General features: G+C 34.4%; 1 long non-coding RNA gene across 1 annotated transcript; it reads right to left on the reverse strand.

Moving 5' to 3' along the window:
* Positions 1–10,293: 10,293 nt before the first annotated feature.
* LOC139949927 (uncharacterized) lies at positions 10,294–13,988 on the reverse strand. Its single transcript, XR_011787595.1, has 3 exons — positions 13,879–13,988; positions 12,387–12,506; positions 10,294–11,407 (listed from the first exon to the last, which is right to left on the reverse strand). It is a non-coding gene; the product is annotated as an uncharacterized lncRNA (long non-coding RNA).

A 13,988-nucleotide genomic window follows, 5' to 3' on the forward strand; every position in this document is an offset into this window, starting at 1 on the left:
CAAAATTCTTGCATTTTAGAGCAAAATTTGATAAGTTCACAAGGCTATAGCCTTGTGCTTACTTCAGAGCAAATTTCATGCATTTTTGAGCAAATTTTGATAAGTTCACAAGGCTATAGCCTTGTGCTTATTTCAGAGCAAATTTCATGCATTTTTGTTGCATTTTTGAGCAAAATTTGATAAGTTCACAAGGCTATAGCCTTGTGGTTATTTCAGAACGAATTTCATGCGTTTTTGAGCAAAATTTGATAAGTTCACAAGGCTATAGCCTTGTGTTTATTTCAGAGCAAAATTCTTGCATTTTAGAGCAAAATTTGATAAGTTCACAAGGCTATAGCCTTGTGCTTATTTCAGAGCAAATTTCATGCATTTTTGAGCAAATTTTGATAAGTTCACAAGGCTATAGCCTTGTGCTTATTTCAGAGCAAATTTCATGCATTTTTGTTGCATTTTTGAGCAAAATTTGATAAGTTCACAAGGCTATAGCCTTGTGCTTATTTCACAACAAATTTCATGCGTTTTTGAGCAAAATTTGATAAGTTCACAAGGCTATAGCCTTGTGCTTATTTCAGAGAAAAATTCTTGCATTTTTGAGCAAAATTTGATAAGTTCACAAGGCTATAGCCTTGTGCTTATTTCAGAGCAAAATTCTTGCATTTTAGAGTAAATTTTGATAAGTTCACAAGGCTATAGCCTTGTGCTTATTTCAGAACAAAATTCTTGCATTTTAGAGTAAATTTTGATAAGTTCACAAGGCTATAGCCTTGTGCTTATTTCAGAGCAAATTTGTTGCATTTTAGAGCAAATTTTGATAAGTACACAAGGCTATAGCCTTGTGCTTATTTCAGAGCAAAATTCTTGCATTTTAGAGCAAATTTGATAAGTTCACAAGGCTATAGCCTTGTGCTTATTTCAGAGCAAAATTCTTGCATTTTAGAGCAAATTTGATAAGTTCACAAGGCTATAGCCTTGTGCTTATTTCACAACAAATTTCATGCGTTTTTGAGCAAAATTTGATAAGTTCACAAGGCTATAGCCTTGTGCTTATTTCAGAACGAATTTCATGCGTTTTTGAGCAAAATTTGATAAGTTCACAAGGCTACAGCCTTGTGCTTATTTCAGAGCAAATTTCATGCATTTTAGAGCAAAATTTGATAAGTTCACAAGGCTATAGCCTTGTGCTTATTTCAGAGCAAAATTCTTGCATTTTTGAGCAAAATTTGATAAGTTCACAAGGCTATAGCCTTGTGCTTATTTCAGAGCAAAATTCTTGCATTTTAGAGCAAAATTTGATAAGTTCACAAGGCTATAGCCTTGTATTTATTTCAGAGCAAAATTCATGCATTTTAGAGCAAAATTTGATAAGTTCACAAGGCTATAGCCTTGTGATTATTTCAGAGCAAATTTCATGCATTTTTGAGCAAATTTTGATAAGTTCACAAGGCTATAGCCTTGTGCTTATTTCAGAGCAAAATTCTTGCATTTTTGAGCAAAATTTGATAAGTTCACAAGGCTATAGCCTTTTGCTTATTTCAGAGCAAATTTCATGCATTTTTGAGCAAATTTTGATAAGTTCACAAGGCTATAGCCTTGTGCTTATTTCAGAGCAAATTTCATGCATTTTTGTTGCATTTTTGAGCAAAATTTGATAAGTTCACAAGGCTATAGCCTTGTGCTTATTTCAGAGCAAAATTCTTGCATTTTAGAGCAAAATTTGATAAGTTCACAAGGCTATAGCCTTGTGCTTATTTCAGAGCAAATTTCATGCATTTTTGAGCAAATTTTGATAAGTTCACAAGGCTATAGCCTTGTGCTTATTTCAGAGCAAATTTCATGCATTTTTGTTGCATTTTTGAGCAAAATTTGATAAGTTCACAAGGCTATAGCCTTGTGCTTATTTCAGAGCAAATTTCATGCGTTTTTGAGCAAAATTTGATAAGTTCACAAGGCTATAGCCTTGTGCTTATTTCAGAGCAAATTTCATGCATTTTTGAGCAAATTTTGATAAGTTCACAAGGCTATAGCCTTGTGCTTATTTCAGAGCAAATTTCATGCATTTTTGTTGCATTTTTGAGCAAAATTTGATAAGTTCACAAGGCTATAGCCTTGTGCTTATTTCAGAGCAAATTTCATGCGTTTTTGAGCAAAATTTGATAAGTTCACAAGGCTATAGCCTTTTGCTTATTTCAGAGCAAAATTCTTGCATTTTAGAGCAAAATTTGATAAGTTCACAAGGCTATAGCCTTGTGCTTATTTCAGAGCAAATTTCATGCATTTTTGTTGCATTTTTGAGCAAAATTTGATAAGTTCACAAGGCTATAGCCTTGTGCTTATTTCAGAGCAAAATTCTTGCATTTTAGAGCAAATTTTGATAAGTTCACTTGTGCTTATTTCAGAACAAATTTCATGCGTTTTTGAGCAAAATTTGATAAGTTCACAAGGCTATAGCCTTGTGCTTATTTCAGAGCAAAATTCTTGCATTTTAGAGTAAATTTTGATAAGTTCACAAGGCTATAGCCTTGTGCTTATTTCAGAACAAATTTCATGCGTTTTTGAGCAAAGTTTTATAAGTTCACAAGGCTATAGCCTTGTCCTTATTTCAGAGCAAATTTCATGCATTTTTGAGCAAATTTTGATAAGTTCACAAGGCTATAGCCTTGTGCTTATTTCAGAGCAAATTTCATGCATTTTTGTTGCATTTTAGAGCAAAATTTGATAAGTTCACAAGGCTATAGCCTTGTGTTTATTTCAGAGCAAAATTCATGCATTTTAGAGCAAAATTTGATAAGTTCACAAGGCTATATATAGCCTTGTGATTATTTCAGAGCAAATTTCATGCATTTTTGAGCAAAATTTGATAAGTTCACAAGGCTATAGCCTTGTGCTTATTTCAGAGCAAATTTCATGCGTTTTTGAGCAAAATTTGATAAGTTCACAAGGCTATAGCCTTGTGCTTATTTCAGAGCAAAATTCTTGCATTTTAGAGCAAATTTTGTCAAGTTCACAAGGCTTTAGCCTTGTGCTTATTTCACAACAAATTTCATGCATTTTTGTTGCATTTTTGAGCAAAATTTGATAAGTTCACAAGGCTATAGCCTTGTGCTTATTTCAGAGCAAAATTCTTGCATTGTAGAGCAAAATTTGATAAGTTCACAAGGCTATATAGCCTTGTGCTTATTTCAGAGCAAATTTCATGCATTTTTGAGCAAATTTTGATAAGTTCACAAGGCTATAGCCTTGTGCTTATTTCAGAGCAAATTTCTTGCATTTTTGAGCAAATTTTGATAAGTTCACAAGGCTATAGCCTTGTGCTTATTTCACAACAAATTTCATGCGTTTTTGAGCAAAATTTGACAAGTTCACAAGGCTATAGCCTTTTGCTTATTTCACAACAAATTTCATGCGTTTTTGAGCAAATTTTGATAAGTTCACAAGGCTATAGCCTTGTGCTTATTTCAGAGCAAATTTCATGCATTTTTGAGCAAATTTTGATAAGTTCACAGGGCTATAGCCTTGTGCTTATTTCAGAGCAAATTTCATTCATTTTTGTTGCATTTTTGAGCAAAATTTGATAAGTTCACAAGGCTATAGCCTTGTGCTTATTTCAGAACAAATTTCATGCGTTTTTGAGCAAAATTTGATAAGTTCACAAGGCTATAGCCTTGTGCTTATTTCAGAGCAAATTTCATGCATTTTTGAGCAAATTTTGATAAGTTCACAAGGCTATAGCCTTGTGCTTATTTCAGAGCAAAATTCTTGCATTTTAGAGTAAATTTTGATAAGTTCACAAGGCTATAGCCTTGTGCTTATTTCAGAACAAATTTCATGCGTTTTTGAGCAAAATTTGATAAGTTCACAAGGCTATAGCCTTGTGCTTATTTCAGAGCAAATTTCATGCATTTTTGAGCAAATTTTGATAAGTTCACAAGGCTATAGCCTTGTGCTTATTTCAGAGCAAATTTCATGCATTTTTGTTGCATTTTAGAGCAAAATTTGATAAGTTCACAAGGCTATAGCCTTGTGTTTATTTCAGAGCAAAATTCATGCATTTTAGAGCAAAATTTGATAAGTTCACAAGGCTATATATAGCCTTGTGATTATTTCAGAGCAAATTTCATGCATTTTTGAGCAAAATTTGATAAGTTCACAAGGCTATAGCCTTGTGCTTATTTCAGAGCAAATTTCATGCGTTTTTGAGCAAAATTTGATAAGTTCACAAGGCTATAGCCTTGTGCTTATTTCAGAGCAAAATTCTTGCATTTTAGAGCAAATTTTGTCAAGTTCACAAGGCTTTAGCCTTGTGCTTATTTCACAACAAATTTCATGCATTTTTGTTGCATTTTTGAGCAAAATTTGATAAGTTCACAAGGCTTATAGCCTTGTGCTTATTTCAGAACAAATTTCATGCGTTTTTGAGCAAAATTTGATAAGTTCACAAGGCTATAGCCTTGTGCTTATTTCAGAGCAAAAGTCTTGCATTTTAGAGCAAAATTTGATAAGTTCACAAGGCTATAGCCTTGTGCTTATTTCAGAGCAAATTTCAAGCATTTTAGAGCAAATTTTGATAAGTTCACAAGGCTATAGCCTTGTGCTTATTTCAGAGCAAAATTCTTGCATTTTTGAGCAAAATTTGATAAGTTCACAAGGCTATAGCCTTGTGCTTATTTCAGAGCAAAATTCTTGCATTTTAGAGCAAAATTTGATAAGTTCACAAGGCTATAGCCTTGTGCTTATTTCAGAGCAAATTTCATGCATTTTTGAGCAAATTTTGATAAGTTCACAAGGCTATAGCCTTGTGCTTATTTCAGAGCAAATTTCATGCATTTTTGTTGCATTTTTGAGCAAAATTTGATAAGTTCACAAGGCTATAGCCTTGTGCTTATTTCACAACAAATTTCATGCGTTTTTGAGCAAAATTTGATAAGTTAACAAGGCTATAGCCTTTTCCTTATTTCAGAGCAAATTTCATGCATTTTTGAGCAAATTTTGATAAGTTCACAAGGCTATAGCCTTGTGCTTATTTCAGAGCAAATTTCATGCATTTTTGTTGCATTTTTGAGCAAAATTTGATAAGTTCACAAGGCTATAGCCTTGTGCTTATTTCAGAGCAAAATTCTTGCATTTTAGAGCAAAATTTGATAAGTTCACAAGGCTATAGCCTTGTGCTTATTTCAGAGCAAATTTCATGCATTTTTGAGCAAAATTTGATAAGTTCACAAGGCTATAGCCTTGTGCTTATTTCAGAGCAAATTTCATGCGTTTTTGAGCAAAATTTGATAAGTTCACAAGGCTATAGCCTTGTGCTTATTTCAGAGCAAAATTCTTGCATTTTAGAGCAAATTTTGTCAAGTTCACAAGGCTTTAGCCTTGTGCTTATTTCACAACAAATTTCATGCATTTTTGTTGCATTTTTGAGCAAAATTTGATAAGTTCACAAGGCTATAGCCTTGTGCTTATTTCAGAGCAAAATTCTTGCATTGTAGAGCAAAATTTGATAAGTTCACAAGGCTATAGCCTTGTGCTTATTTCAGAGCAAATTTCATGCATTTTTGAGCAAATTTTGATAAGTTCACAAGGCTATAGCCTTGTGCTTATTTCAGAGCAAAATTCTTGCATTTTAGAGCAAATTTTGATAAGTTCACAAGGCTTATTTCACAACAAATTTCATGCGTTTTTGAGCAAAATTTGATAAGTTCACAAGGCTATAGCCTTGTGCTTATTTCAGAGCAAATTTCATTCATTTTTGTTGCATTTTTGAGCAAAATTTGATAAGTTCACAAGGCTATAGCCTTGTGCTTATTTCAGAACAAATTTCATGCGTTTTTGAGCAAAATTTGATAAGTTCACAAGGCTATAGCCTTGTGCTTATTTCAGAGCAAATTTCATGCATTTTTGAGCAAATTTTGATAAGTTCACAAGGCTATAGCCTTGTGCTTATTTCAGAACAAATTTCATGCGTTTTTGAGCAAAATTTGATAAGTTCACAAGGCTATAGCCTTGTGCTTATTTCAGAGCAAAATTCTTGCATTTTAGAGCAAAATTTGATAAGTTCACAAGGCTATAGCCTTGTGCTTATTTCAGAGCAAATTTAATGCATTTTTGAGCAAATTTTGATAAGTTCACAAGGCTATAGCCTTGTGCTTATTTCAGAGCAAATTTCATGCATTTTTGTTGCATTTTTGAGCAAAATTTGATAAGTTCACAAGGCTATAGCCTTGTGCTTATTTCAGAACGAATTTCATGCGTTTTTGAGCAAAATTTGATAAGTTCACAAGGCTATAGCCTTGTGCTTATTTCAGAGCAAATTTCATGGATTTTTGAGCAAATTTTGATAAGTTCACAAGGCTATAGCCTTGTGCTTATTTCAGAGCAAATTTCATGCATTTTTGAGCAAATTTTGATAAGTTCACAAGGCTATAGCCTTGTGCTTATTTCAGAGCAAATTTCATTCATTTTTGTTGCATTTTTGAGCAAAATTTGATAAGTTCACAAGGCTATAGCCTTGTGCTTATTTCAGAGCAAAATTCTTGCATTGTAGAGCAAAATTTGATAAGTTCACAAGGCTATATAGCCTTGTGCTTATTTCAGAGCAAATTTCATGCATTTTTGAGCAAATTTTGATAAGTTCACAAGGCTATAGCCTTGTGCTTATTTCAGAGCAAATTTCATGCATTTTTGTTGCATTTCTGAGCAAAATTTGATAAGTTCACAAGGCTATAGCCTTGTGCTTATTTCAGAACAAATTTCATGCGTTTTTGAGCAAAATTTGATAAGTTCACAAGGCTATAGCCTTGTGCTTATTTCAGAGCAAATTTCATGCATTTTTGAGCAAAATTTGATAAGTTCACAAGGCTATAGCCTTTTGCTTATTTCACAACAAATTTCATGCGTTTTTGAGCATAATTTGATAAGTTCACAAGGCTATAGCCTTGTGCTTATTTCAGAGCAAATTTCATGCATTTTTGTTGCATTTTTGAGCAAAATTTGATAAGTTCACAAGGCTATAGCCTTGTGCTTATTTCACAACAAATTTCATGCGTTTTTGAGCAAAATTTGATAAGTTCACAAGGCTATAGCCTTGTGCTTATTTCAGAGCAAATTTCATGCGTTTTTGAGCAAAATTTGATAAGTTCACAAGGCTATAGCCTTTTGCTTATTTCAGAGCAAAATTCTTGCATTTTAGAGCAAAATTTGATAAGTTCACAAGGCTATAGCCTTGTGCTTATTTCAGAGCAAATTTCATGCATTTTTGTTGCATTTTTGAGCAAAATTTGATAAGTTCACAAGGCTATAGCCTTGTGCTTATTTCAGAGCAAAATTTTTGCATTTTAGAGCAAATTTTGATAAGTTCACAAGGCTTATAGCCTTGTGCTTATTTCAGAACAAATTTCATGCGTTTTTGAGCAAAATTTGATAAGTTCACAAGGCTATAGCCTTGTGCTTATTTCAGAGCAAAATTCTTGCATTTTAGAGTAAATTTTGATAAGTTCACAAGGCTATAGCCTTGTGCTTATTTCAGAACAAATTTCATGCGTTTTTGAGCAAAATTTGATAAGTTCACAAGGCTATAGCCTTGTGCTTATTTCAGAGCAAATTTCATGCATTTTTGAGCAAATTTTGATAAGTTCACAAGGCTATAGCCTTGTGCTTATTTCAGAGCAAATTTCATGCATTTTTGTTGCATTTTAGAGCAAAATTTGATAAGTTCACAAGGCTATAGCCTTGTGTTTATTTCAGAGCAAAATTCATGCATTTTAGAGCAAAATTTGATAAGTTCACAAGGCTATATATAGCCTTGTGATTATTTCAGAGCAAATTTCATGCATTTTTGAGCAAAATTTGATAAGTTCACAAGGCTATAGCCTTGTGCTTATTTCAGAGCAAATTTCATGCGTTTTTGAGCAAAATTTGATAAGTTCACAAGGCTATAGCCTTGTGCTTATTTCAGAGCAAAATTCTTGCATTTTAGAGCAAATTTTGTCAAGTTCACAAGGCTTTAGCCTTGTGCTTATTTCACAACAAATTTCATGCATTTTTGTTGCATTTTTGAGCAAAATTTGATAAGTTCACAAGGCTTATAGCCTTGTGCTTATTTCAGAACAAATTTCATGCGTTTTTGAGCAAAATTTGATAAGTTCACAAGGCTATAGCCTTGTGCTTATTTCAGAGCAAAAGTCTTGCATTTTAGAGCAAAATTTGATAAGTTCACAAGGCTATATATAGCCTTGTGCTTATTTCAGAGCAAATTTCAAGCATTTTAGAGCAAATTTTGATAAGTTCACAAGGCTATAGCCTTGTGCTTATTTCAGAGCAAAATTCTTGCATTTTTGAGCAAAATTTGATAAGTTCACAAGGCTATAGCCTTGTGCTTATTTCAGAGCAAAATTCTTGCATTTTAGAGCAAAATTTGATAAGTTCACAAGGCTATAGCCTTGTGCTTATTTCAGAGCAAATTTCATGCATTTTTGTTGCATTTTTGAGCAAAATTTGATAAGTTCACAAGGCTATAGCCTTGTGCTTATTTCAGAGCAAAATTCTTGCATTTTTGAGCAAAATTTGATAAGTTCACAAGGCTATAGCCTTGTGCTTATTTCAGAGCAAAATTCTTGCATTTTTGAGCTAAATTTGATAAGTTCACAATGCTTATTTCAGAGCAAATTTCATGCATTTTTGAGCAAAATTTGATAAGTTCACAATGCTTATTTCAGAGCAAATTTCATGCATTTTTGTTGCATTTTTGAGCAAAATTTGATAAGTTCACAAGGCTATAGCCTTGTGCTTATTTCACAACAAATTTCATGCGTTTTTGAGCAAAATTTGATAAGTTCACAAGGCTTATAGCCTTGTGCTTATTTCAGAGCAAAACTCTTGCATTTTTGAGCAAAATTTGATAAGTTCACAAGGCTATAGCCTTGTGCTTATTTCAGAACAAATTTCATGCGTTTTTGAGCAAAATTTGATAAGTTCACAAGGCTATAGCCTTGTGCTTATTTCAGAGCAAAATTCTTGCATTTTAGAGCAAAATTTGATAAGTTCACAAGGCTATAGCCTTTTGCTTATTTCAGAGCAAATTTCAAGCATTTTTGAGCAAATTTTGATAAGTTCACAAGGCTATAGCCTTGTGCTTATTTCAGAGCAAATTTCATGCATTTTTGTTGCATTTTTGAGCAAAATTTGATAAGTTCACAAGGCTATAGCCTTGTGCTTATTTCAGAACAAATTTCATGCGTTTTTGAGCAAATTTTGATAAGTTCACAAGGCTATAGCCTTGTGCTTATTTCAGAGCAAATTTCAAGCATTTTTGAGCAAATTTTGATAAGTTCACAAGGCTATAGCCTTGTGCTTATTTCAGAGCAAATTTCATGCATTTTTGTTGCATTTTTGAGCAAAATTTGATAAGTTCACAAGGCTATAGCCTTGTGCTTATTTCAGAGCAAATTTCATGCATTTTTGAGCAAATTTTGATAAGTTCACAAGGCTATAGCCTTGTGCTTATTTCAGAGCAAATTTCATGCATTTTTGTTGCATTTTTGAGCAAAATTTGATAAGTTCACAAGGCTATAGCCTTGTGCTTATTTCAGAGCAAATTTCATGCATTTTTGTTGCATTTTAGAGCAAAATTTGATAAGTTCACAAGGCTATAGCCTTGTGCTTATTTCAGAGCAAAAGTCTTGCATTTTAGAGCAAAATTTGATAAGTTCACAAGGCTATAGCCTTGTGCTTATTTCAGAGCAAATTTCAAGCATTTTAGAGCAAACTTTGATAAGTTCACAAGGCTATAGCCTTGTGCTTATTTCAGAGCAAAATTCTTGCATTTTTGAGCAAAATTTGATAAGTTCACAAGGCTATAGCCTTGTGCTTATTTCAGAGCAAAAGTCTTGCATTTTAGAGCAAAATTTGATAAGTTCACAAGGCTATAGCCTTGTGCTTATTTCAGAGCAAATTTCATGCATTTTAGTTGCATTTTTGAGCAAAATTTCATGCGTTTTTGAGCAAAATTTGATAAGTTCACAAGGCTATAGCCTTGTGCTTATTTCAGAGCAAATTTCATGCATTTTTGTTGCATTTTTGAGCAAAATTTGATAAGTTCACAAGGCTATAGCCTTGTGCTTATTTCAGAACAAATTTCTTTACATGGCTATAGGGTTAACGTTAAACCTTTTTTGATTTAATTTTAAGGCAATTGTGTTTTGTTTACAAGAATTCTTACTGTATAGTAATAATACTAAACAGTATTTATATAATTAGTAAAGACTTAAGGTCAGTAAAAATACAAGCCCTTGATACAAACTCTACGAGAGTAAATTACTATTAGCTAAACTAACAACAGCTACATAATGTAAACTGTACTGTGAGGGGAGAGGTTACCAGCACATACACCCTCGACCAAAGATCCTCAGCATCTGGCCATTTCAATAAATAAACAAGTCATAGAAATGATAAACAATCGCCAAAATAATGGGCAAAATAATGGGTAAAATAGAGCTTATACAGTAACATAAATGAGGGGAGAGGTTACCAGCACATACACCCTCGACCAAAGATCCTCAGCATCTGGCCATTAAAGTAAACAAAAAAATAGCACTTAACAGAAATGATAAACACTGGCCAAAATAATGGGCAAATTAATGGGCAAAATAGAGCTAAAGTGTAACAAAACAGTGAGGGGAGAGGTTACTAGCACTAACACCCTTGACCAAAGATCCTCAGCATCTGGCCATTAAACCATCTTTAACAGTCTTTGGATAAGTCATAAATATGGGTTAGACGATTGCAGTCAGCCAGTGAAGTAGCAGATCCATTCTGAAGAGGTAGGCCATTCCAGGGGTGAGGAGCTGTAGACGCATACGATCTTTTATTATATACTGCGTTGAGGGCGACGAGTGACTGCCGTAGTGACTCGGAATGTTGAGCGTAAATTATGTGTAGGGCTGTGGGAATGTTAGACTTGGATATGTATTGCTCTTGTGCTTTGTAGGTCATCAGGAGCATTTTGAAGATGCTCTGCTGTTTCAAAGGAAGCCAGTGGAGCAAGGAATGTGCTCAAATACTTGACAGTTCATCTCCATGTCGGTGTTAAGGCCATTGTCCAGTCTGCTCTGGGTTGGCCTGCTTTCTCCCTATGTCTCTCCTCCACTTGGCCTTGTCCGTTGCATCCCTTGTATTGAATCCAAACAGTTGCATGTCATTTGACACGGAACTCTGCCAAGGGTGTGGGCCAACCCACAATTACATCCGTACACCTCTTAACCCAGTTGGCGTTCGCCTTTCTATCCACATGGCCAGTTGAAATTAACAAGTTACTTGGTTGTATTACATGGTTGCTAGATAAACAGATAAGATGTCTTGATGATCGCAATGTTAACATGCACGAGGTACATCTCTGGCACGAGGTACATCTCTGGCTCTGAAAGGGCAAGTTCACATACAGTATGTTAGCCAAATGGAGTGAAATGATAGCTACAGAAATAGGGTTCAAGCCAAGATTTGAAAACAGTGCCTTGTGTACCTACCAAATATTGCCCTTAAATGCATGAACATTTAGCCCGTGTACCTACCAAATTCTGCCCTGAAATGCAAAAAAAAAAAAATATTGTAGCTTAGAAAGCAACAAGCCTTTTGTACCTATAAAATTTCATGTGAAAATGCAACATTTTTTGCCCTAAAATGCAACAAATTTTGCCCTAAAATGTAACAAGGCTGTAGTACCTATCACACTTTGAGTAACATGCACAAAATTTTGCTCTGAAACGCAACGAGGCCTTAGCCTTGTGTATCTATCAAAGTCGCCCTAAAATGCACTTATTTTGCCCTTAAATGGAACAAGGGTGTACCTCAAATGTTGTACTAGATTTCAAAAAATTTTGCACTAAAATGCAAAAGGCTTAAGACATGTAACAGCCATTTGTACCTATGAAATGTTGCGTGAAATGCAACAATTTTGCCCTAAAAAGTAACAAGGCTTTGTGTACCTAACACATGTTGCCCTAAATTTCAACAAGGCCATAGCTTTGTGTCTCTATCAAATTTTGCCTGAAAATGCAACAAATTTGTCTCAGATATGCAACAAGGCTCGTTTACACATCAAATTTTGCCTCAAAATGCAATAAGGCTGTAGCCGTGTGCACCTATCAAATTTTGCCTGAAAATGCAACGAATTTGGCCCTAAATTGCAACAAATTTTTCCCTACAATGCAACAAGGCTGAAGCCTTGATGACCTAACAAACTTCCACTAGAATGCAAAAAAATTCGCCCTAGAATGCAAAGATTTCGCCCTAAAATGGTACCCTAAAATGCAACAAATTTTGCGCTAAAATGCATTAAGCCTAGCCTTGTGTACCTGAAATTTCACCCTAAAAGAATGTTTTATAAGTTTGTAACTCACCGTAATCATGTCTCATGGAAACCTCTCACTGTGTCGTGCTTCATCACCCAACTGTCTGGATATTGAATTAGTTATGACATCTTGACTGTGAGAGCGAACTACCGTGATTATCCCTGTCAGCTGAAAGTAAAAAGGAAATTGTGTACAGCATCACTAAGGCAGCTTCCCTTGAGTTAATTAGCCTTGTGTACCTATCATATCTTGTGTATCATCTTTTGCCCTAAAAGGTAGCAAGGCCTAAGCCTTGTGTACCTATCAAATTCGCCCTAAATAACAACAAATTTTGCCCTAAAATGTTACAAGGCTTAAGCCTTGTGCACCTATCAGACCCAAAAATGCAACCAGGGACTAAAATGCAACAAGACCTTGTGTAGATATCAAATTTTGCCTGAAAATGCATTCAATTTTGCCCTTAGATGAATCAAGGTTATAGCCTTGTGTACCTATCAAATTTCGCCTGAAAATGCAACAAATTTTACCCTAAAATGCAACAAGGCTGTAGCCTTGTGTACCTGCCAAGTTTCGCCTTAGAATGCATCACACTTTGCCCTAAAATCAACAAGCCTTGTGTACCTCTAAAATTTAACAAGGCATTGTGTACCTAACAAATGTTGGCCTTATTTATCAACAAGGCCATAGCCTTGTATACCTATACCATTTTGCCTGAAAAAGCGACAAATTTTACCATAAAGTGCAATAAAATTTTACCCTAAAATGCAACCTTGTGTACCTATCAAATATTGCCTGAAACTGCAACAAATTTTTCCCTAAAATGCTACAAGCCTTATGTATCTATCAAATAGTGCCTGTATTTCAACAATTTTGCCCTAAAATGCAACAAGGCTATAGCCATGTGTACCTACCAAATTGTGCCTAAAATGCAACAAATTTTGCCCTAAATTGCAACAAGGCCTTGTGTAGCTATCAATTTTTGCCTCAAAATGCAACAACGCTGTAGCCTTAAGTACCCATCAAATTCGCCATGAAGTGCAACACATTTTGCCCTAAAGTGTAACAATAACAAGGCATTGTGAACCAAGGCCATAGCCTTGTGTACCTTTCAAATTTTGCCTTAAAATGCAACAATTTTTTTTGTAAAATACAACCAATTTTGCCCTAAACATAACAAGGCCTCGTGTACCTAAAAAATGTTGCCCTAAATGCAACAGATTTTGCCCTAAAATGCAACAAGGCTTTAGCCTCGTGTTTCTATCAAATCTTTCCTAAAAATTCCATAAATTCGACCCTAAAATGCCACAAGACTTGTGTACCTATCAAATATCGCCTAAAATGCATCACATTTTTTCCAAAAAGCAACAAGACTTTTTTAGCCTTGTGTACCTATCATATATTGCACTGAAAATTTCAACAAATTTTGCCCTGAAATGCTACCCTAAAATGCAACAAATTTTGCCTTAAAATGCATAAAGACTAGCCTTGTGTACCTATGAAATTTCACCCTAAAAGAACATTTTATTAGTTTTTAACTCACCATAATCATGTCTCATGGCAGGCCTCATCACCCAACTGTCTGGATATTGAATAAGTTATGACATCTTGACTGTGAGAGCGCTCTACCAAGATTATCCCTGTCAGCTGAGC

The sequence above is a fragment of the Asterias amurensis genome, chromosome 17 (assembly GCF_032118995.1).
Source record: "Asterias amurensis chromosome 17, ASM3211899v1".
NCBI classification, from domain to species: domain Eukaryota; kingdom Metazoa; phylum Echinodermata; class Asteroidea; order Forcipulatida; family Asteriidae; genus Asterias; species Asterias amurensis.